The sequence below is a fragment of the Hyperoodon ampullatus genome (assembly GCF_949752795.1).
Source record: "Hyperoodon ampullatus genome assembly, chromosome: 9".
NCBI lineage: Eukaryota > Metazoa > Chordata > Mammalia > Artiodactyla > Ziphiidae > Hyperoodon > Hyperoodon ampullatus.
The window spans coordinates 71,871,312-71,893,813 of NC_136922.1; the positions used below are offsets into that span (position 1 = coordinate 71,871,312).

The 22,502-nt window shown below is 41.4% G+C and overlaps 1 protein-coding gene across 2 annotated transcripts in view; it reads right to left on the bottom strand.

The window, feature by feature from the left end:
• DOCK4 (dedicator of cytokinesis 4) overlaps nucleotides 1-22,502 on the bottom strand; it is a gene marked incomplete at its 5' end in the record, with an annotated part of 498,756 nt that overhangs the window by 475,816 nt on the left and 438 nt on the right. The window lies entirely within an intron of this gene.

The following is a 22,502-nucleotide window of genomic DNA, read 5'->3' on the forward strand; positions in this document are numbered from 1 at the left end:
AAGGTTGTTCTAATACATGTAAAGGTCTTAAAACAGTGCAGGCACACAGTAAGCCTCAAATTTAAGTATTATATTATGGTTATTATTATCAGTATAAATAATTTTTCAAATAAATAAATTTTAAAATAAGTTTTTAAAAGAGCTAGATTTATAATGCACTTACATGGACACATATTTTTTTTAAAGTTGCAGAACATAAAAAATGTGATCACATTTCTAAAAATATACACACCAACAGAACAGAAAAGGATCTAAGGCTCCACCCCAAAGCAATACAATGATAATTTCTAAAAAAGAGATTGGGGGAAAGAGGTAAAGGGAGATTTCAGCGTCATAATTTACATTCTTCTATACTGTTAAACTTTTAATCACAAGCATGTATAAACTGCATGTGTGTGAGAGAGACAAAATTTCGAGCTCACAGAGCGCCAACGCCTCATTTCACTAAGGAAACTAAAGATCATATAAAGTAAACAGTAGCACCCTTTTCATCCACTGAAGAAATAGAGGAAGCAGGTCAAACCAAGGGGGATCAAAATGTCAGCTTTTGACATTCAACACCAGATGGAAGGACAAAATTGGGTGTGTAGACCTTTGGCTCACTACCAAGGCAGGGCATGCAAGACCTAGAACAGTTGACACGGAACACACGAGAACACAAAGGTGCCCTCTGGGGTTGCGCAACAGGGTGGCCACTGGACTACACGATGTCCTCGTTCAAATGAGCAAAAGGAACTGCTTGGGTCCCAGCACAGCTGGCTAGGCCCAGCGGAGCTCTGGTTGGCTTCCAAACGCCACTTTCCCCCTTTGTGCAGTACACAAACCACACCACTGTACACAGGACCCATCTAACACTCCCCGATATTGAATTTAGGTCATGAACATGCAGGTCTCCCGCACCATCACTAACCTCACAAATCAGAAGGCAGACTCTCTGCAGAGGACAGCTCCCAGTGGAAAGGAAAGGCTGAGCCAGGCCAACCTGGTCTGCAGTCTCAAACTAGCCAGACAACTGCCAATCAAACCAGGCAGGGAGGGAAGGAGAGAAGAGGCAGAGAAAGGGCAGACTGTTTCATTAATGGAGTTCTCCACTTGGGAACAGGAGGAAAATTAAGTGTTTGCTCTTAACAAAGATACCAGCTACATAAGGTATTATCTAGAATGTTATAAAGCAGAATAGCAATAAAACATGGGAACTAGAAAGAGCAAAAGCAATTTCAAACATAAGAATAGTAACGCAAAAAGCATTCCAGACCCTACTGACGACCTACAAGCTGTGGACTTTGGCTTTTGTGTCTTAAAAAACAGTAGGCATACTCACTGCCTTGTTACCTCATGAGATTCTGTCTATCAGGGCTTTGCAAAGTGTACATCATAGGCATTTGAGATGGGAGGGTTCTTCCTTCTGAAGGCATGTAAATAGCATTCCTGGCCCTGTCCAATGAAGGCCACCAGGACTTCCCAATTATTCATCAAAAACAACACATTTCCAAATACCCCTGCGAGTAGGGGTAGAGGGTGAGTGATTCAAGTTGAGAGGCACTGATCTAAACTGGAATAAGATAATGTGTCAGCTACAGGTAGCAGTATTAAGATGATGACAGTTTATATGAGAGTCACCTATGTGCAGCTCCCCAGCCATTCCACACACACCTTTAGCCTACTTGCTTTTACTTATACTATTCCTGTATCCAGGAAAGTCCTCTCCGATTTCTTCCACCTAGTTACCTCCTACAATTCCACTCGACTCTATTCAGATACCACCTTCTCCAGGACACTTTCCTGCCCAGACAGAAGGGTCCCTTCCTCTGGGCATGCCTGTCTCTCCCAGGACCACAATCAGTGATGCCTTCTCTGCCTTCTCCATGCAGGTTTGAGGTCCTTGGAATTCACCATTCATCTCTGTACCCACAGCACACTGCATATGCCTAATGCATGCACCTAACACATATTTAATGAAGGAGTGAATGTTTAAGCTTCTTGAGGTCCAAAACGCCTTCCAGACCGATGTTAACCCAGCACAGTGCCTGGCAAAAGAGGAACTCATAAATCAGTGACTATCACAGGGATGTAGCTGCGTGGGTGTCTATCACTTGTTAATACATCTGGGTAGGATCAGGTTATTCCAAACCTTCCTTCCCTCCCTCTCCCCCTCCCTTCCCCCTGCATGGTCAGTGGGCACTTCCCGTGGGTACTGTTCTGGGCAGTTTCTTCACATTGCACTGTACTCTCCACCTCAGCTTCATACAGGAACAGTACATAGGAAACACTAGCATTTGGACTAACTCCAACTGATTCAAGGTTTAATAAAGCACGTGCTCCAACTTGTCTTTCATTTCTCTTCTTTTTTCCTTTTTGAGCAAAAGGTACAAGCTACTGTATTTGTTTTGCCTCGTCCCAGGCAGCGTGGCACTCACCCTCCTTACCAACACCCAGTTGATCCCTGGAAATCAGCTGGTGACTCCTTCCTAACAGTGAATCTCTGTTCCTACGGTCACATGTCTTGGATACTGGCTCCCAGAAGTGTGAGCCAGGTCTTTCCCAAGGGGCTTTAGAAGTCTCTCTGCTCTTTCACAAACACCTGTGTGACCCCCATACCTCCCCCATGGGGCTTGGAGAAGGTCTTGAGAGAAGGAGATATGGATGGTATCATGACCAATTATTCTGACTAGTGTGGACTTCCATCTTGAACTCAAGGTCATCCATAATAATTCCTTATGCTTGTAAAGTCCTTTATAATTTACATGGCTTCACAAGAATGATCTCACCTGATCATGATAATTACACTGTGAATAAGCAAGGCAGGTATTACTATCCCCGTTTACAGAGCAAGGAACTAAAGCTTTCCTTCAGTCTTCCTTAAAAGGACCCTTCCCACACTTTACCAAAAAAAAAAAAAAAAAAATGGGACTTCCCTGGTGGTCCAGTGGTAAGGAATCCACCTAGCAACGCAGGTGACGCCGGTTGATCCCTGGTCAGGATACAAAGATCCCATATGCTGTGGGGAAACTAAGCCCTTGCATCACAACTAGAGAGCCCGCGTGCTACCAACTACAGAGCCCACACACTCTGGAGCCCACATGCCACAACTAGAGAGAAAACCTGCACACCACAACTAGAGAGAAGCCCGTGCACCACAACAAAGAGCCCATGTGCTGCAACGAAAGGTCCCGCATGCCACAACGAAGATCCCGCGTGCTGCAGCTAAGACCCAACCCAGCCAAAAATAAAAAATAAAAAGTGATAAAAACCTGACATGGGCTATAAAAATTATAAAGAATCCATAGGACACCAGTAATACTGAACTACAGAGCAGCCAGTGCACACAGAACTGGCAGCGTGGTGCTGAGGTTGGTCTGGGGAACGCAGCAGCGAAGTATGGGCTACACACGGGTGTTCACATCTAAATATGGTGACTACCCATCAGGATCTTATTGGATCCACTACCTAGACACACAAATGCACAAAGCAAGTTCTGAAGACATGGAAAATGTGTATACAGAGAAACAAACTGAGATAGTTCTTCAAATGAACAGCAGAGCTGGGCTGTCTTGACCAGTGACATTTGATTTACACTCCAGTAGTCACTTCATTTGCTGTGCCTTCACCATCTCATCCTTAAAAAGGAACAACTCCCTCCTAGCCATGTTCTAGGAGGCTGAAAGGATCTAAAAGGACAAGTGAGAAAGCACCACAAATGGTTAAAAGTCCCACATCAATGGAATGGGTATTATTATTCTACACACAGGAAAGTTATGATTTCAGCAGTCAAGTCATTTTCTATCTATCAGGCCCAGTGAATTCACAAGAGAGTGGGAACGTGGGTCACACCCTCAGAGGGCTATCTGGGGCAAAAGTCACTTGAAATGAAAGAGACACTCAGTCTGACCACAATCCTTGCTTGATGGTTTATGGCTAGTTTTCCCTGGTACTGCCCAGATCCCCCCGACCCCACCCAAAGCCCCAGCAGGTCTCTACTGTCATGCATTCTATTTTCCTAACCTGCCTTTCCCACATTATGACAACATAGTCCTAAACTGCCTTTCCTAAGAGGCACCTAATCTTTTATACAGCACCTGACAAATGACGACTACCACAAGGTGGGAGGGTACCTGCCACTGCTGGCTGCAGCTGAGGGAAAGTGTCACTTTGATGGAGGGGCCATCTCAGCTGCACACTTAGGGATGCTCCGACCCCAGGCTCCTGCAAGCACTCCCTGATTGGTTGAGTCTCAGCCCACACTTCTGATGAGCCCTGTAGCAGTGATGGGCTGGGCTGGGCTGGGCTGGGCTGGGCTGGAGAACCTCTCTGGGACATCATGGGGGTTCTCAAAGGGAGCAAATGGTCAAGGGCCGAACCCAATGCAAAGGTTTCAAAGTCACAGGCTGTCCAACCACTAGCCTTGGCTCTGTGGCAGGAGTCACCTTACATCTCTTTATCCCAGTGGACCTGCCTGTTTCCAACAAAAAAAAAATTAAGTGCTGCAGTAATAACTATGCCTTATGTTGACAGCTTAACTTGAGGGTAATTTACATGCTCCAGTCCTACACTACCACCAGCAAAACCAAAACAAATCAGCAACAAAGACCTGACCAGGGAGACACTGTGACATAGTGGTGAAGCATGACAGCAAATCACAGTTCCACACCTCATTAGCCTTGAGATCTTGGGCAGGTGCTGTAACATTTCTGTGCCTCAGTTTCTCATTTGTAAAATTACAGGCAATAATAAGAACAGCACCCACATCATGCAGTTGTCATGAGCATGAAATGAAATAACATGTACACAACCTTAGCATGATGCCTGACACATACTAAGAGCTCAGTAAATACTCTTATTATAAAAGCAAGGTACTGCCTGTAATCATCTATATCATCACGAAATATGTTTGCATCAACATTTTGACACCAAATTAACATTAGCACTAAGGTAAAAATATAAATGCAAGAAACTTCCCATTGTGCTTAATGAGACATTCAAAAAAAAAAACCAGCAGTATCGTGACAAATACGTCATAATAGTTTTCCTTCTTTGAGAGATTAAAAACTCCAAAAAGGTCAGTATACTCTTTAAAGTGCAGCAAGAGCTCTGTGTGAAGGGAGACAGAACTTCAGGGACATATAAAAGAAGTTGCTTACATTAGAGAAACAAAAATCTTCCAGCAAAAATGTCACTACTATTAAAAAAAAAAAGAAGTGGTAAGGGGACAAAGAGGTGGTATCTAATCACACATTTTTATACACATGTTTATATTTGTTTCTCTTTTTTAAAAAAGCTAATACAAGTTAATATTGATGCCCAGAGAAAAATATATATTTTTTTAAAAGCTAACCACAAGATAGACTAGCACTTGTCAGTTACCTTTTTCTTTTAAATCCTGCTTAAAATGTGCAATGAGCAATTGCCCAAGTAAATTTTAAGTATGCCAAAACACTAAGAAATTACAAAACTCAACACCAAAATAATTCATGTGTTACAACCAAAATTACTTCTATAGCTAGAAAATTATTATCCTCATAAGAAAATCCTGGCAAATTGCTTAAAACGTTTCCCTTCTGAGTGGATCCAGGAGGAATAAAATGAAAATTCAGAGTTCAGTCATTTTGATGTCCCCATGCCTAAGAAGACTTTACCTCCGTCAATTAGCTACCTGCAATGATTTTAAATGTCTATGCAATAGCCACATTTCCTTGGTTTGTGAGATCTTCCTTCCCTTCCCCCATTTTCATTTTCACAGATGTTTCTGTGGAATACAAAACGAAGGAAAGCTTTCTTCTTCTGTTTCTGTGCCCTCTGCTTTTTTAAGTCTTTGTCTGATCTACTCCACAGAGCTACAGCCAGAAAGAAAATGGGAAGAGAAAGTGGAGAAAGGAGGGTTTGGTTTTGCCCTTAGAAGCCACCATTTCTCAGGTGGAAAATAAGATTGTCATGCCATGATGACATTTTGCCTTGTGTCACAATGATTAATAGTCCTAATTTTTTCCAATTAGGGAAGTAATCACAACCAGTTGATAGAATCTGACCAATCTTGTACAGTGTGGTCTGTGAGTGCTATGATTTCAATGTGGAATAAGATCTAAGATGATTCTTTTCCTTTTGACAGCTAAGTGTAATATTGTATTTCCATCCTTGAGTTCTTTTTTTCACATCTGAAAAAGAAAAGAAGCTTTTCAGAAATAAATTATTTCCAAATCTGACCCTTTTCAAAAATTGGCTTTCTTTGAATTGGTACAATGTGACTCAAAAAGGGAGTATGGGGCTTAGTTTATTCATTTGAATATGTTAATAGCCTTGGCAATCCCTTAATAGGGATAGAAAGACTTAGGGGAATAGAGTGGTTTTATATGATATTTATAAACACTTACCAAAATTCACAGAACCAAATTCTATAGGGAATTGCCCAAGAGCATCAACAAACACACAAGGCTGCAAATGCAGTAAACTATCTGGCAGAAGAGAACACTACAAAGGGTAAATATCTCACACACTTCACCTTCATTTACCTAAACACAAACCAAAACATTTCAGATACAGAATAAGACAGTTCCACTGATATCTAGTCAGAGGAGTGCCCAAGGAAATCTCTAACTTACAGTGAATTTTAGAATTTCAAGGAAACTTGGAAATCACCTCATCCAACTCTCATTTTACAGAGGCCCTAAGAAGGCCCTAAGAGATAAATGCTTTCATACAGTTCAGACAGTTATTATGAAGGAACCAAAATTAGAACCCTAGGCTCTTACTTTCATAAGATAAACTTATGTTAATCCTTTCAAATAGGTAATTTATAGCATGATGGTATCAAATGGTTTTTTCAGACATGAATAGCTTTATTACATCAATATAAATGGTGCAAAATGTGCCACATGGCATATGTGCTCTGGAAAATACAATAATTCCATTACAACTCATAACCCCAAACCAGAAGATTTCTCTCCACCACCACTCAAAGCAGAAAGATATCAGCTGATCAGGAGAATTCTGACAGGAATTTCAAAGCTCACTGTAACAGAAATTTACCTGTGATCCTCCAGTCTCATTTCAAGGCATTCTGCCATATCAATGGTTTTCAAATTTTGGTTTTTGCAGTAAAGTTTTCCTGTTTTTTGTCTTTTAATGAACTCTTAGATAGAACCTCAACATCTAACATGAATAAAATCAGCATTTTATCCTAATCGATTTATATTTTCAAATTTTTATCTGCTCAGCATCAAATCAGTCAGTGAGGACACTGATCAGGGTTCCTGTGAGCCCATATCATACCACTGTGCAAATCAGAAAGAGGACATCTCTCCTTCCTAGCAGAGACTTTCCCAAATCCAGCCACCTTGTGCAGAGCACATCCTGCAATACCATACGTGGGGTATGACAGATGGCTTCTAATAAAAAGTTCTAATGAATAAGGCTGTTCCCATGAAAACAAATATTTTAAGTGGGAAGCTATAAATGACAACTGTAGTCTCTCTCTTCAGCAGGCCACATATCTATATATTTTGTTTTGGTCGCACAGTAGATTGAAAAATGCTGTTTCTCGCCAGTGGCTAATTGTGTATTTGGTAGCAGTTTTGTTTCTGTCTTTTGATAGTAGCTTGCCTTGCAATCTCAGGATACTCTTATTCTCAAAAAGCAGGGGTAGGAAACTTTTGTTGCAAAGTTGAATCACTAAAAAGTTGGAAATGCACCCCAAACTTGCAGGAAGTTTGCTAAAAATGTCTAAGATACATTGTTCGCCAGAAAATTTTCTACAATTGACCAGTACATGGTGACCAGAGCATGTGAAAAACAGATGTGCCTGAACATCTGGTGTTTTAAGTGGAGTCCAAGAGCCATATGTTATTGTGAAGACTTCACTTATAAACACTCTTAAAAATTTAGACCTGCCCATGCTGACTCAAATAAAATTTATTTTATTTTTATATTATAAATTACAATTTCTTACGTAGTAAATATTACCCTAAGAACAGAAAGTACAAAAGAAAAAAAAAATCCAGTCCTGTCTTCATGGAGTTTAGTGGTTAGCAGTAGGTTTCTTCATGAAATAGCACTCACAACTTTCTGGTTTTTATTCTCCATCTGGATTTTTGGATGCCAACTTCATATAGTCACAGAACAAACAGAACCATGCCATATGCTACGGGATTTCTGTAGGTAATTTCATATACTTTTGACAAGTTCTGTCGCTCTAACAAATATTTGTCTTCTTCTAGATCAGCCCAGTAGGATGTGGCGGGTAGGCCCTGGCTAGTCCGGTTGACTTCATGTCCTCAAAGCCTGGTTTATACAGTCTGGACAACCTGGTAGATAAACTTAACAAAAAACTACAACACACTGAGCTTAGAGCTTTCTCCCTCATCCAAGGAACCCACTGGCTATGGTCTTAATGATCGGTTTCCCCCCTACATTTATATGTTGAAATCCTAATGCCCAATGCGATGGTATTAGGAGGTGAGGTCTTTGGGAGGTGCTTAGGTCATGAGGGCACTGCCCTCATGAATGGGATCAATGCTCTTATAAAAGAGACCCCAGAGAGTTCCCTAATCCTTTCCACCATGTCAGGATACAGCAAGAAGTCTGCAACCTGGAAGAGGGCCTTCACCAGAAGCCGGCCAGGCTGGATCCCCAGCCTCCAGAACTGTGAAAAATAAATTTCTGTTTATAAGCTACCCAGTCTGTGGTATGTTGTTATAGCAGCCTGAATGGACTAGAATACCATTGATTTATTGATTCATTGATTTACTGAGGCTATTAAAAGCTAGCTCTGTATTACCCCCGCAGGAAATCAAAGCTGGACAGCACAGCATCTAGGGCTTCACAAGCCTGTAGCAGAGGTAGACAGTTTCAAATGGTAGTAACAAGAGCCCTGAGAGAGGCAGCTGCGGGCGCAGATGCGGAATAAAGAACAGTTTTCATTTCTGCCAGGAGGAGTCAGATATGGAAACTCTTAGAGAAGAGACATCATGGTTAGGTTTTCCAGGTAAAGATAGCAAAGGAGGATGGACCGGCCAGGCAGAGTTCCGGCAAGTGCAGAGACCGAGAGTTCAGAAGCAGCATGGCACCTCTGAAAGGCTCTACCTGGTTCCCTAGGATAGAGCACAGGGTGCAGGAGGAAGAACTGTCTGATACGGGACTGGATTGCAGTCAGGGGCCAATTTAGGAAGGGACTGGTGTGCTTTGAAATGACTTTGGACTCTATCCTGACTGCAAAGGAAACATTACAGGTATTTTTGTGTTTTCAGATGAAGCACATCAACAAAGTTGCTCTATAAAAACGATCACTTGTGGTTACAATGCAAGGCATGTGCTAGAGAAAGAAGAGACTCTAGGTAGAAGACAAATGAGGAGGCTACCACAGTAATCATACAAGAAGTACCAACCCAGTCCACCCAGGTTGCCATGGCATTGGATCCTTGGCCCTTCAGGACGAGGCTTCCCTGAGCATGGATGGGGCCCAGGTCCATGCAGAGCAAGGACTTCCAACATCAGAACCACCAGCCTCAGAGATTAGGGTTTCCATGGCTGCTCCAATCAATGCTGGTCGGCCCTCCCTTCTAGCTATTTCTTCTAGTCCCCCCATCACTGAGAACTTGCATTTTTCTCCAGGGTTCCTCCTTGGTCCTGGTCACACTTGGCCAAGGTCCATCCTCATTCACAGATGCACATTTTTACTCCCTTCCTGTCATGCAGCCCTGTTTGGTCCTTGGCTCTCATCCCCCCATTCCCCCCACCCCTTCTGGTACCCATCCATCTCCTGACCCACCTCATGACCCCTCCAGCACCACTGTGCTCCATATCCCTCACCCACATGCAGGCAGCACATGAGGGGCCTGACCATGACCACCAGAGACTAAGGCTGAAGTAAAAAGACAATGAAGGGGCTTCCCTGGTGGCGCAGTGGTTGAGAGTCCGCCTGCTGATGCAGGGGACACGGGTTCGTGCCCCGGTCCAGGAAGATCGCACATGCCGCGGAGCAGCTAGGCCTGTGAGCCATGGCCACTGAGCCTGCGCGTCCAGAGCCTGTGCTCCGCAACGGGAGAGGCCACAACAGTGAGAGGCCCACGTACCGCAAAAAAAATAAATAAATAAATAAATAAAAATAAAAATAAATTAAAAATAAAAGACAATGAAGGTACTTCTTTCATATAATACTGGAATTAATACAAGCATCTTATTCAAAAAGTAAAGTATAGTGAGCCATTTTTTCACCACTGTCCACAGGCCCCAAAGCTGGGCCTCCAGATTCTGGCCATAGGCCTGTGTGTGCAGAAGAATGTGGTACTATGACAGGGCCACAGGCTTCAGACCTAGATAATGTGTCCAAATCTCACCTTGAACGAATCACTCACTCTCTCTAGGTTTGCTAAGGCTTCAGTGCGTATATCTGGGGTCAATCACACAGGCCTAGCCCCTGGTAAACATTCATCTTAAGGCTGTTTTTTCCTCTGCCTAGCCACTCTTAGTTAATATTGAATCCATCTTTCTTCCTCTGCCCAGTCTTAGAAGGAAATCACAAAAAAAGACAATCCATTGTCCAAGATACTTAACACTGGTCAGGTGACAGGAATGAATCCAGGGTTGGTGGGGGGCGGCGGGCGGGTGGGGGGAATGGGGGCGGAAATTACCCAGTAGGAAGAAGAAGAAGGTTTCCCAGCTATTTAAAGTACAACTCCACTCAGGTGTTATCCTGGACAATCTCAGCAGCTGGTGACTCACTCTATGGGGAGTATCTTAAAAATGAAACCTCTATTCTTCTGGACAAGTTCTGAGTTTTCCAGGATATGAGATACTCCTTCCTCAGGGCTATTTCCTCAGGCTCACAAGTGAATAGCATCACCATCCCAAGTCCTTATCTTCCTTTTAAAGCTTGAGGGAAAATATGTCTTAACCTTCACACTGATTTCTCTATGATACGTTTATATACTGCCTTACTAAGTGAAATTTTAAAAAAAAAAGGATAACACCTACTTTGAAAAAAATGTTGTGTAAATTAAATAGAAAACTATGAAATACTTCTACCTTCTTCACCTGTCCAGGGACTCAGTTCTACACCTCTTCGTGTGCCCCCAAAAAGCTAGCATGATGCCTTACAGACAGCAGGCATACCCAATAAATAATCACCCAACATAAGTTTTTCCAATGTGTCATTAGATATGCCTTTATACTTACCACTTAGGAAAAAAAATATGCAAGTAAACTCTTAGAGGGATGTACTACCTACCAGGATACGCATACTTAAGGACAGAAAATGGACAAAAAATTCCCCCAACATTGCTTTATTCTCCTCAGGGACTTGGCATTTACTCCCCAGGCAGGCCTTTCAAAAACGAAGTACACCTAAAGTGATGTCTCCAACCAAATTTCCATATAATAAAACTTCAACTACCTATTCTAAATGTTAACCCACATGGTCAAAACTATTACCCCGAGTTTCTCATAAATAATTGTAGCAGGGAGAAATGACTCATTTCAAGACCCTACTTCTATTGGTTGCTTTGAAGGCACCCAAATTGATTTGAGCAACTTCGCACAAATGCCATTATTCAAATAAACATATTCCTGGAGTTATCAGCAGATGACCAACATCAAACACTGACTCAATTAAGTCTGTGCTTCCGAGGGTGGACCAAGAGAGTTAGTTAGATCTCAAACCATAGACAGGGGCTACAGTGATTACATCTATTAAACAGAGGCTCAAGATTCTGCTTCTATTTTCTTCGTTCCTCTTCCTACAGTGCCTAAAACTGCTCTAGTCCATTGTATTAGTCAGCTCAGGCTGCCATAATAAAATACCATAGCCTGGGTGGCTTAACAGCAGAAATTTATTTTCTCACAGTTTTTGAGGCTGGAAGTTCCAGATCAAGGTCCAGTAGGGTCAGTTTCTGGTGAGGGCTCTTTCCCTGGCTTATAGACAGCTGCCTTCTCACTCTGTCCTCACATGCCCTTTCTTAGGTACGTGCATGCTTGAGTTCCTCAAGAGAGATAGTAAGCTCTCTAGGGTCTCTTCCTATAAGGACAGTAATCTAATTGGAACAGGGCTCCATCCTTATGACCTCATTCAACTTAATTACCTCCTTACTTCAAATACAGCCAGTCTGGGGGTCAAGAGCTTCAACATAAGAATTCTGGAAGGACACAAACATTCCATCCGTGACACCCATAAATAAGCAGTTATTCCTCATAACTGCTAAATAAAACCTCTTCAAGTTCTTGACTCTCTACATTGATCAATTTCTCCTGCATAAATTATCCCAGGACACACAGTCTCACTGGACAGAGTTTACAGACAATGGAAAGTGAGCAGTGACACCAACATTCATCTTCTAAACAAACACTTCTTGGAGAGAATAGTATTTTTATCTTAGCTGATTTGTTTGAAGCTCTTTCTCAAAGAGGGATTAGGGCTCTTTTCCAAATATTTGTACCCCACGGCCATCTGAAAACACAGCTTTGTGACTACTGGGAAATAAAGCCGCAACATCACAAGTAATCAAGCAGGTGTAGCAAGGAAAGCCACTTTGAAACTTTGGAACACAGTACTTCCTGGGAATAAATGACAAACGACATTCAGGCCTTCCTGACTCAACTTCCACCAGTCTAACCTCTAATCCTGAGAGGAAAACTCTACATAGGAAATAAAGCTTGGTTTATAAAAGAGTTTATGTAATTATTTCTGATTACAAAAGCAATTCATGTTATTTTTGGAAATTATTAAAAAGTAGAAAGTATAAAAAAATAATGCCACCTCTCAACTGTAACAACTGGTTGTAACAACACTGCAACATGTAATTTTGTATCCCAATTCTTCACTTCTCATAAGTATTTTCTCATTTTAAAACTCATTACCATAATTTTACATAATTTATACATATTTCCTCTTCCAACTTGGGGCCAAGAACATAAATGGTTGGTTTTCTGAATCAACTTACATAAACTATGGATTGGACTATTAAATGAAATGTAGGATGCAATTAATACAAATATAATTTTCCTGAAAAAAACTTTTACCTGTGTGTGGAGTTTTATAGGAATCCTCCTATCTTGTCATTAGTGTTTATCATCCAGATTTCTGGAGAAAAATCTCAGATATTTCTCCTCTCTTGGGTCTTTACAGAACTGCCTATGCATGTTTGGATTTTCCTATTTCTTCGAGAGCCTGGCTAAACCCTAAGCCTGTTAACAAGGCAGCCCTACAGACTCTTCAACCAACTCTGGACACCCTCGGAGAAAGGTCAACAGGTTCTTTCCTCTCCCCAGGATAGTGAGTACTGTTTTCTCCGGAACCTGGGTTAGGGCTATTTTTAGTTGCCTCACAAACATGCATGCCCATGTTCTCAAACATGTTCACCTCCAGTCTCCAAGGCAGACAGGATTCTTTCATTTTGGAGGAAAAAAAAAAAAAAAAAAGAACCAAACCTCTACATTTCTGCTTAAAGATTTCAAGGAGATCTTTATGTTTAGATTAATGCCCAATTAACACTCTCATAAAATCGAACAATAAATTGTTTGGTTAAGAAAATGGTTCACTAGAACTTCCCTGGCAGTACAGCGGTTAAGACTCCGAGCTTCTAATGCAAGGGGCGTGGGTTCTATCCCTGGTCGGAGAACTAAGATTTCACATGCCGTGCAGAGCAGCCAAAAAAACCAAAACAGTTCACAGCTTGGGGGAGTAATGGTTATCAAATTCACCCAGGAAGACGTGCGACTTTCATAACCAGAAGGGTTCTCACCAGCCTCCATCCACCAACCTTCTCTTTCTGGCACACACACAGGGGACACGAATGGGGGTGGAAAAGAAATACACATGTGTAACTGGCAGCTTCCCAAAGCCTCCCATGCAAATGTCATGCTTTCCCTGTTCCTCCCCAGCTAAGAAGCAGCCATGTTTAGTTCATTACAGAGTGATAGATGCCTGTTTCTGGATTTAGCGGCTTTCCTTCTTCCATAGGGATACAAATGTGATCACTGACTGATGCAACCTGGGTCTTGAACCTCTCTGCAGTACCAAGGATGGGGCTAAAAATAAAGGTGTGGGTTTGGTCCCACTTACAAGTCTTCCTTCCTGGTTGAAGTGCACAGCTCCAAGCCAAGTTCCCAGTGATAAGTCATCAGGTGCCATGGACCATGGTTTTTGGCAATTCAAACAAGATTATCTCTTATCCTACCATGTCTTTCTCTGTCACCAATAGATTGCAAGCAAAACTATAAAATCCAGCATGCTTTGTTACTGCCGTACTTCAAAGGTGCCTACAAAATCACATTTTTTATGAAGACCGCAGTACACCTGTCAAAGACAAGATGGTATTCTCCGTAGACTCCTTTCCACTCAATCAACCACCCACCTTCCTGTCCCAGTTGTTTCTCCAACTGGTCATCTCTCAAGAAAATACAAAGATGAGATGGAACGAGAAGGACCATAGAGGCCTCAGGCGGTAAAGGACACACACCAAGTTGAATGTATTGACCTGGCCTCGAAGGTGGTGACAGTGGGGAGGGGCAACGGGTCTTCCTGCCAAGGTCACTGAGGTCACTGAAGCTGCTCTGCTTAATGAGGGAAAGCAGACGGAAGCCACCAATTAGTTTTCATTAATGCAGTTCCACCTGCCTTGGAGAAATTCCTCCCGAATTTTGGCAATAGGTTTTCTGTCAGACTTCATTTCTAATATTATCAATGTCTGCCTCTTTGGGTACGTTTATCGATCTTTCCGTGGGAAGTAATGCAGGCTATATTAGGGGAAGGGAGCCTAATGTTATCTTAAGCTGGAATCCCTTACTTAAAATCACATAGTTTTCAGGAGTACAGTGGTATAACTTTAAGAATTCTAAATTTGACCTTGGGGTTCCTAAGAGTTATTACATATTTACTACACACCTACACACACACACACACACACACACACACACACAGTCTGTATGCACAAATATATTGCTTTGGATATCTGAGCATTTTCCCATTTGTGGATGTGTATATACACCTATATGCTGTTTGAGGGATGTATAAATCTTGCTTATTGAAATATTATTTGTGGTTTCTGTTTTTCAACATTATGTTGGGGAAATCTCACACACATGCACAATCTGGCATGAGACATTTGCTTGGGAGAGAACTGTCACAGAAATAGAAATAACTTATGCCTTAACCAGGCAATGCACTAATGGGAAGCAAGAAAAGACCGTAAAATCTAGTTTCCTACCAACTCCACATGGACAGCTAATATTTCTTATTTTATAGTTCCCATACCCATATTAATAAAGTGCTTCAAGATGACTGAGCTTTGAAAATTTAGGACCTGTCACTTTAAGACTTAGACAAGCTGACTACATAATCAAAGTCAATACAATTAATAAAGTGGATCACTTCAGTCATCACACACAAACCAAATGACTCTCTGATCATGGTCTTTAGTCTAGAACTTCTCTCCTTTGCTCCAGAGTGATATCCTATTCCTGTCTATGCAGATATCGCCACCTGAATGTTTGATGAGTATGGACAACTCTAGGCCATCACAAACTCTTAATCTTACACCATAAACCTTCCCCACCTACAAAAGTGTCTCTGTCGTTGAACAGCACCTATGTTTACCCAGTTGTTCAAGCTGGAAACCAGGAAGACACTAAATTTCTTCCTTTCCCTAACTCCTCCCAACCAATTACTGTTGTTTCCATCTCCTAAACATCTTAGATTATCCACATTTCACCATGCAGCATGGCTCACCGGGTTCAGGTACTTATCTCTCACCTCATCTACCGCAATAATCTCTCTTAGACCATTTTTATGCCACCCCTGTCATCCAAAAGCAACAATATGTGTGAATATTGCTCATATCTCCAACCAAAAGGAATTCCTAAAAAAAGAATTTGCTGGTAATCTTTATAGTCTAACAATTCTCATCTGTGCATTAATTACATCTTCTCTGTATGCTACACATTAACTACATCTTCTCTATAATGCTACACATTTTATGTAGTTTCAATCACTGTCTGTATTTCCTTTGATTTATTTTGTCACCTGACACTACATACCTGGAATGTATTTCAGAAATAGCATTATTTATGGAATTATTCCATTTCTTGACTATAAATACCCTGCTGTGCTGATAATAAGAAGTGATTAAAGTATTCCTGTATTGGAATTGTTGTTGTTTCACAGACAACATGGCAAGGAATAACTCTGTGCATAAAGTGTTGTGCCCCTATTGATTTTTTTTTCATGTAAACTTTGGGGGGTGGGATTACTGACTCAAACACCTCCTAATGACTGTCATGTTAGGCAATACAGAATAGTGGCTAAGGGAGCAGGCTCAGTCTAAAACTTTTTGCATTCCAATCCTAGTTCCACCATTTCTGTGTGACCTCAGACAAGTTACCTAACCTCTCTATGACTCAGTTTCCTGTAAAATGTGAGTGATAACTGAAACTTTCCTCATGGAGCTGTCACGAGGATTAGACAGAGGACACATGACAAGCTCTCAGAACTATGCTTGGCAAATAGAGAGTGCTCCACAAAGGCTATTAAATACATACATTCATTTCCAAAAGGATCACATTAATATTCAATACAACCAGCAGGGTAATGCATATCAGTTTTACTGCAACTTTGTCACCAAAAGGCATTAGCACTATTCTTGGTGATCCTTATTTACTTAGTAGATATCCAGTGTATCTTAGCACACATTTTTTTTAAATGCCAGAAAGTAAAACAGTTGTTCCTTAAGTACATTTAAATTGCTTAAATAAAAATAGGCTTGAGGAACTTTACTTCTTTATTTTTTAATATTATACATACTCTGACCAAATAAGCTTACCAGTTTAGATTTTTAAGAAAACAATTACATGAGCTGCCTTGTTTCTTCTACTAGTGGTCAACAATATGTAAAAGGGTAGAAAAGAATGGTGCTGGTAACCCTGCAATTGGCAAGCTCATTAGATCTATTATATTTATTCTTCTGCTATAGTGGCCAGAGATCACTGTCAAAGGAAATTATATAGAAAAATCCAAAATTGGTCTTTATGCAGTTGATCCCAGCCCTTGTCAAAAAGGTCCTAGTAGAAAGACACATGTAACGTTAAAGAGACAATTTACACAATGTATCTGATGGCTCTGTATACTTGTTCCATTGTAAATGAGAAATATTATATAAAAAGACAGATTTTGACTTATATTGAAAGAAAAAAGTATGATTAAAGTTTAAGTTAAAATAAACACAAATACATATTTGTCAAAAAGCAACAACAACACCATGAATGAACTTAACTAGAAACCCAACAAGGTCTAAGTTCCAGTCCTTCCTGTTTCACAAATGTGGTATCTAGAGCAGTGCTTTTCAAACTATGGGTCAGGACCCATTAATGAGTCATTACGTTAATGACAACCTATTTTTTTAAAGTTTATAAATATATTTATTTTATTTTATTTTTTTTTTTTTTATTTTTTATTTTTTTTGCAGTACACGGGCCTCTCACTGTTGTGGCCTCTCCCGTTGCGGAGCACAGGCTCTGGACGCGCAGGCTCAGCGGCCATGGCTCACGGGCCCAGCCGCTCCGTGGCATGTGGGATCTTCCCGGACCGGGGCACGAACCCGTGTCCCCCACATCGGCAGGCGGACTCTCAACCACTGCGCCACCAGGGAAGCCCTATTTATTTTATTGAGGTATAACTGACATACATTATATTAGCTTCAGGTATATAACATAATGATTTGATATTTGTATATATATTTTTAAATGAAAAAGAATAGAACATCACAGAAAGTATGAGCAAATATTGTTTCACTTATATGTGTGTGGGGTGGTGTTGGTGGTGTCAGGAAATAAAATGTATTTCCTATTATGGATGACAGTTAAAGAAGATTAAAAGCCACTGATCTAGAGTACAGGCATATCTTATTTTACTGTGCTTCCCAGTCACTGTTTTTTTTTTTTTATACAAATTGAAGGCTTGTAGCCACCCTGCAATGATGGTTTGCATTTTTGTTTTTTTTACCAATAAGGTATTTTTAAATTAAGGTGTGTACATTGTTTTTTAAACATAACGCTATTGCATTCTCAATAGACTACAGTATAGTGTAAACAGAACTTTTATATGCGCTAGGAAACCAAAAAATTTTTGTGACTTGCTTTATGTGATAAATTTGCTTTATTGTAATGGTCTGGAACCGAACGCGCAATATCTCCAAGGTATGCCTGTAAGTCACTTAACTTCTGTGAAGTTGTTTCCTCATGTCTTAAATGGAAGTTATCATTCTACTTCAGAGAGCAGACCTAAGTAAAATAATTTCACAACATTTTTTTACCTATAAAACATTGTATTAATATGGTAAGGTTATAGCATCTTGGTTGGGTTTCCTTAGAGTTTAATGTTTCTCTGTTTTATATGCTAACAGCATAAAGTCACTATGCTAGAAATTTGGACATACTGTAACAAAGATAATTCTGAAAATGTAGTCTCCTAAGAAATGGAACTAGAGACAGGAAAGCCTTAAGTTTCTTGAAATTGTTATTAACTCCTTTGTAGTGTTTACCATACAGCCTCTGGGGGAAAAAAAGGACTAAAGAAGAAAGGCAGCATCTCTGTGTTACTGTGGGGCCTCATGAAAGAATCATCACTTAGGAGAATGACCAAAAGGGGGAAACGTTTATAGGCTATTCCCACAGGATGCCAGATCAAGAACGTCAGCTGCCATCCCACTGTCTGCACAGCCCTTCAATGCTACTTTACTTGGAGATATAAATCACTCCTCTTTGCTTCTCACTGAAAGTTTAGAATCCTGTGCCAGGCTCTAAATGCCACAAACAATTCCAGGCAGCACATCTTTATCTAGCTACACATGTTATCTGCACAAATCACAGTACCACAAATAGGAAACATTTTAAGGCTGCTAGCTAACAAACTGAAAACAGCTAAGAGGAAAGGTACACTCCCTCATAACTCTCCCACACAGGCTACCATTAAAGCATGCTTCTGAAGGAAAAGACATTCTAAAGATCCTGTGTAAATAAGAGGTGGTACCTCCCCCCCTAAAAATAGAAGGGGCTTTAAAAAGGAACAGAATTCCTACTTGGATGAGTTCAAAAAGCACTTCAGGATAAATGGAGGACAGGAATGTTTGTGAGTACTCAGTGATACTGGTACTATTATAATTCATTTTTTAAATGACATCCATGACCTTCAGATCAGCTTGTTCTGAGTTTTGTTTCTTGTAAGCCGCATGGATTTTTGCAGTGATCAATCCAGCCCATATTCCCCCTCTAAGCTTAACTGGATTCACACATGTAAAACATCTGACTGGATGTAGAGGAGCAGTTTGCAGCTCAGTAAGGCTACTGGCTCACCTGGGAATGCTGCATGAATGCCTGCTGAGCAAATGCATGTAGAAACAGATCTGCAATGGTCCTAACTCTCTCTGTGACTAATTCCCACCACTTTAAGGGAGGGAACAGAGGGTATGACAGATGAGGACAGGCAGAAGGCAGACAGTGGGCCTGAGGAAAGTTGTGAAGAGGTGATCAAGAATGCTTTAGTCATTGCCCACGGAGTTCCTGCTGGACAATCAAACAGACTGAAAAATCAAGCAACCATCACCTTGGTTCTGGCAGCTTGCCAGGTAGTTTGCTTACCTGTGATCTTAGTTGAAAACCATGTGGGATGTGTCACAGCAAAAGTGTCTTTCTCATTACAATCTTGACACAATAGAAATGTCTTTCTTACCAAAGGACACACTTGTTTGGAAGAGCTCTACAGAATTAGCACTGGGAAGGACCTTGGATATCATTTGACCATGATGTTGAGACCCTGAAAAGTTAAGCGACTTACCTAAGGTCACACAGCTGGCAGCATTGTCTAGACTAAGACCAAAAGCTAAACAGAATCTTCGAAGATAAAATATGCCTATCATTGTGCCTACTAACATGTTTTTAAAAAAACAAGGCTCCCTATCACTCAGGACTCTAGCTTTATCACTATACCTGTCTAATTCCTTAGAACACTTAGGTATATGACTATGTACACATTGTTTTAAGACTATTCATCAGTTAAATGGAGGAGATAGTGCCCACACATCAGGTTTGAAAAGGAATTTCTATCTCTAGTACACCTTACTACAGGTATGAAATTTAAGTCATTTTATCCATGTTTACAATATGTTGCTTGAAACTGAAACACTAATATATAAAGACACATAATTATCTCATACATAATTGATGGTAGATAAGAAGTATATTAGAAATATACAATTTACATGGAAACTTCAGGCACTCAAAGTGACAAAGACCGGGCTTCCCTGGTGGCGCAGTGGTTGAGAGTCCGCCTGCCAATGCAGGGGACACGGGTTCGGGCCTCGGTCCAGGAAGATCCCACATGCCGCGGAGCGGCTAGGCCCGTGAGCCATGGCCGCTGAGCCTGCGCATCCGAAGCCTGTGCTCCGCAACGGGAGAGGCCACAACAGTGAGAGGCCCGCATACCGCAAAAAAAAAAAACCAAAAAAAGTCACAAAGACCAATTTATTTCAAAGAATGAGGAAAGTGAATTACTACTGCACCTGATATCAACCAAACATTGTGCCCATAAAATATCTTTTCCTTAGTATTTATAAAAAACTAGACAAGAAAAGCACATACACTAACCAAGTTTATAAAAATAAATAAATCAGTAACAACTTGCAGCATAGGCAGCTACAAATAGTGCTCTCCGTGGTGAGAAAGTACACACATAAGAATCCTAGCAAAATTTTCACCACACACACACACACACACACACACACCCAACAGATGGATTCTAAAAAACAGCTAAGCATTTCATAAGCCAAATGCTCAAAAATTAATAATAAAAGATGGTTAACATTCCATGTTATGTGTGATATTGTATAAATGAGCACAACAGACACCCCCCCTGCTTTCACTGCTCATGTCACTCAACCTTTTTCCAAATGTGTGCTCATCCTTCCGCCTCCCATACTCTGCAACCAAATCACAGCCACCCAAAGGCGAGGTGTCTGCTGCAGCCCAAAACACTTGAGTGATAACATCCAGTTTGCCATTCCAGGAAATCCCAGAGTATGTTTTAATCTTCTGCCCACAGCTTGCAAAGAAAGGTGAGAGAAGAACTAATCAATACCAGCACCCCAGCTGTGACCTGGCACATAAAGAAATCAAGAAAGTAAATCCCATCCATAATCTGTATAATTTAACACTTGGAAGAAAGCAACATCTGGGATCAACTCCAAGCGGGACAGTGTTGCTGGAATGTGTCTGTGTTTCCTGCACTGAGTGATAACCCGGTGACAAGGGAACACTCCAGGTCCTCACCAGTTCAGCAAAGGCAATGTCTTTTCCTAGCCAGGGGTAATCTACTCCAAAAAAGGGGTGAGTGAAGAGAAGGAAACATCTACTCCTTGCCAGTAGAGTGCCTGGCAAAGGCTCCCCTCACACTTCAAAGAGAGGGAAAGGTGGAACCCTTCCCCAAAGGTGGGTCCTGGACAAACTATTGTCTTGCTAGCCAGTCAAAATCCAGAAAGAAAGCTAATGTAATATACAGGAATGACTTTGTTTAAACCTTTCAGGGGACTCCAAAGTCCTATCCCCAGGCAAAGTTAGAAAAAAAAAAAAATTCCCTGTAACTATGACTCCCTGGAAAGGCTTTCCAGATTTTTTAAATTACAGGAAAATGAATTTAGAGCATAAGCAGATACCTACACATCATCTAAACCGCTAGATCTACACCCAATTAAAAAAAAAAGTACACCAATCAGCAGGACGGGGCATTATAGGAAATAGAGATTGTTAGTAAAATCCATAATGCTTTCTCTCTGTTAAACCTTCTGAGAGGTTATAATTGCATTTGGCTGCTGCAGGCTTGTCAGAGAGCCTGGCTTAATAGTCTCAACCTGAAAGGAGTAACTGCCAAGGGGCGACTCAGCTGAAACCAAACAACAAAAACGGGAACTGTAATCGGCCTGAAATGAAAGGAGGGAAAGGAAGGGAGACTCCTGTATTCATCAGTCAACATTAATGTCCTTTGTTGTTCACCTTTGCACAGAAGAGCGGGCGCTACCCTGCTCCTTTTCCTCCGAACACCAGTGTCTGGGTAGTCCTTTCCTAAGAGCTGTCTCCTTGTCTCGAAGACCCAAGCTTTCCGATTCCCTCTCCCCATTAACACTCCACAGCTGTCCTCCACCACCCCACCCCCCAACCGGGCTCACCCCGGGCAGAGAGGGTGGTCAGAAGTAAAAACATTGCTGAAATACCCGTTCCCCTCCAAAGACCAAAGAGCAGAGCTCCGCAGATGTTGAAATTTACCAATTTCCCCCCGCCCCTCAACACACACTCGGTAACCCGGGATGGAAGGGAGGAGGGAGGCTCGGGCCGGACTCTGTCAGAGCGGCTCTTTTGAGGACGGTGCCACATTCCGCTCTCCGGGAATGTTGAAGGGAGGCAGAGAGAAGGTTTTGCGCCTCCCTTCTGTTTTGGGGATGTTCTCTCTACGCGACTGTTGTTGCCTCCCTTTCCACCCT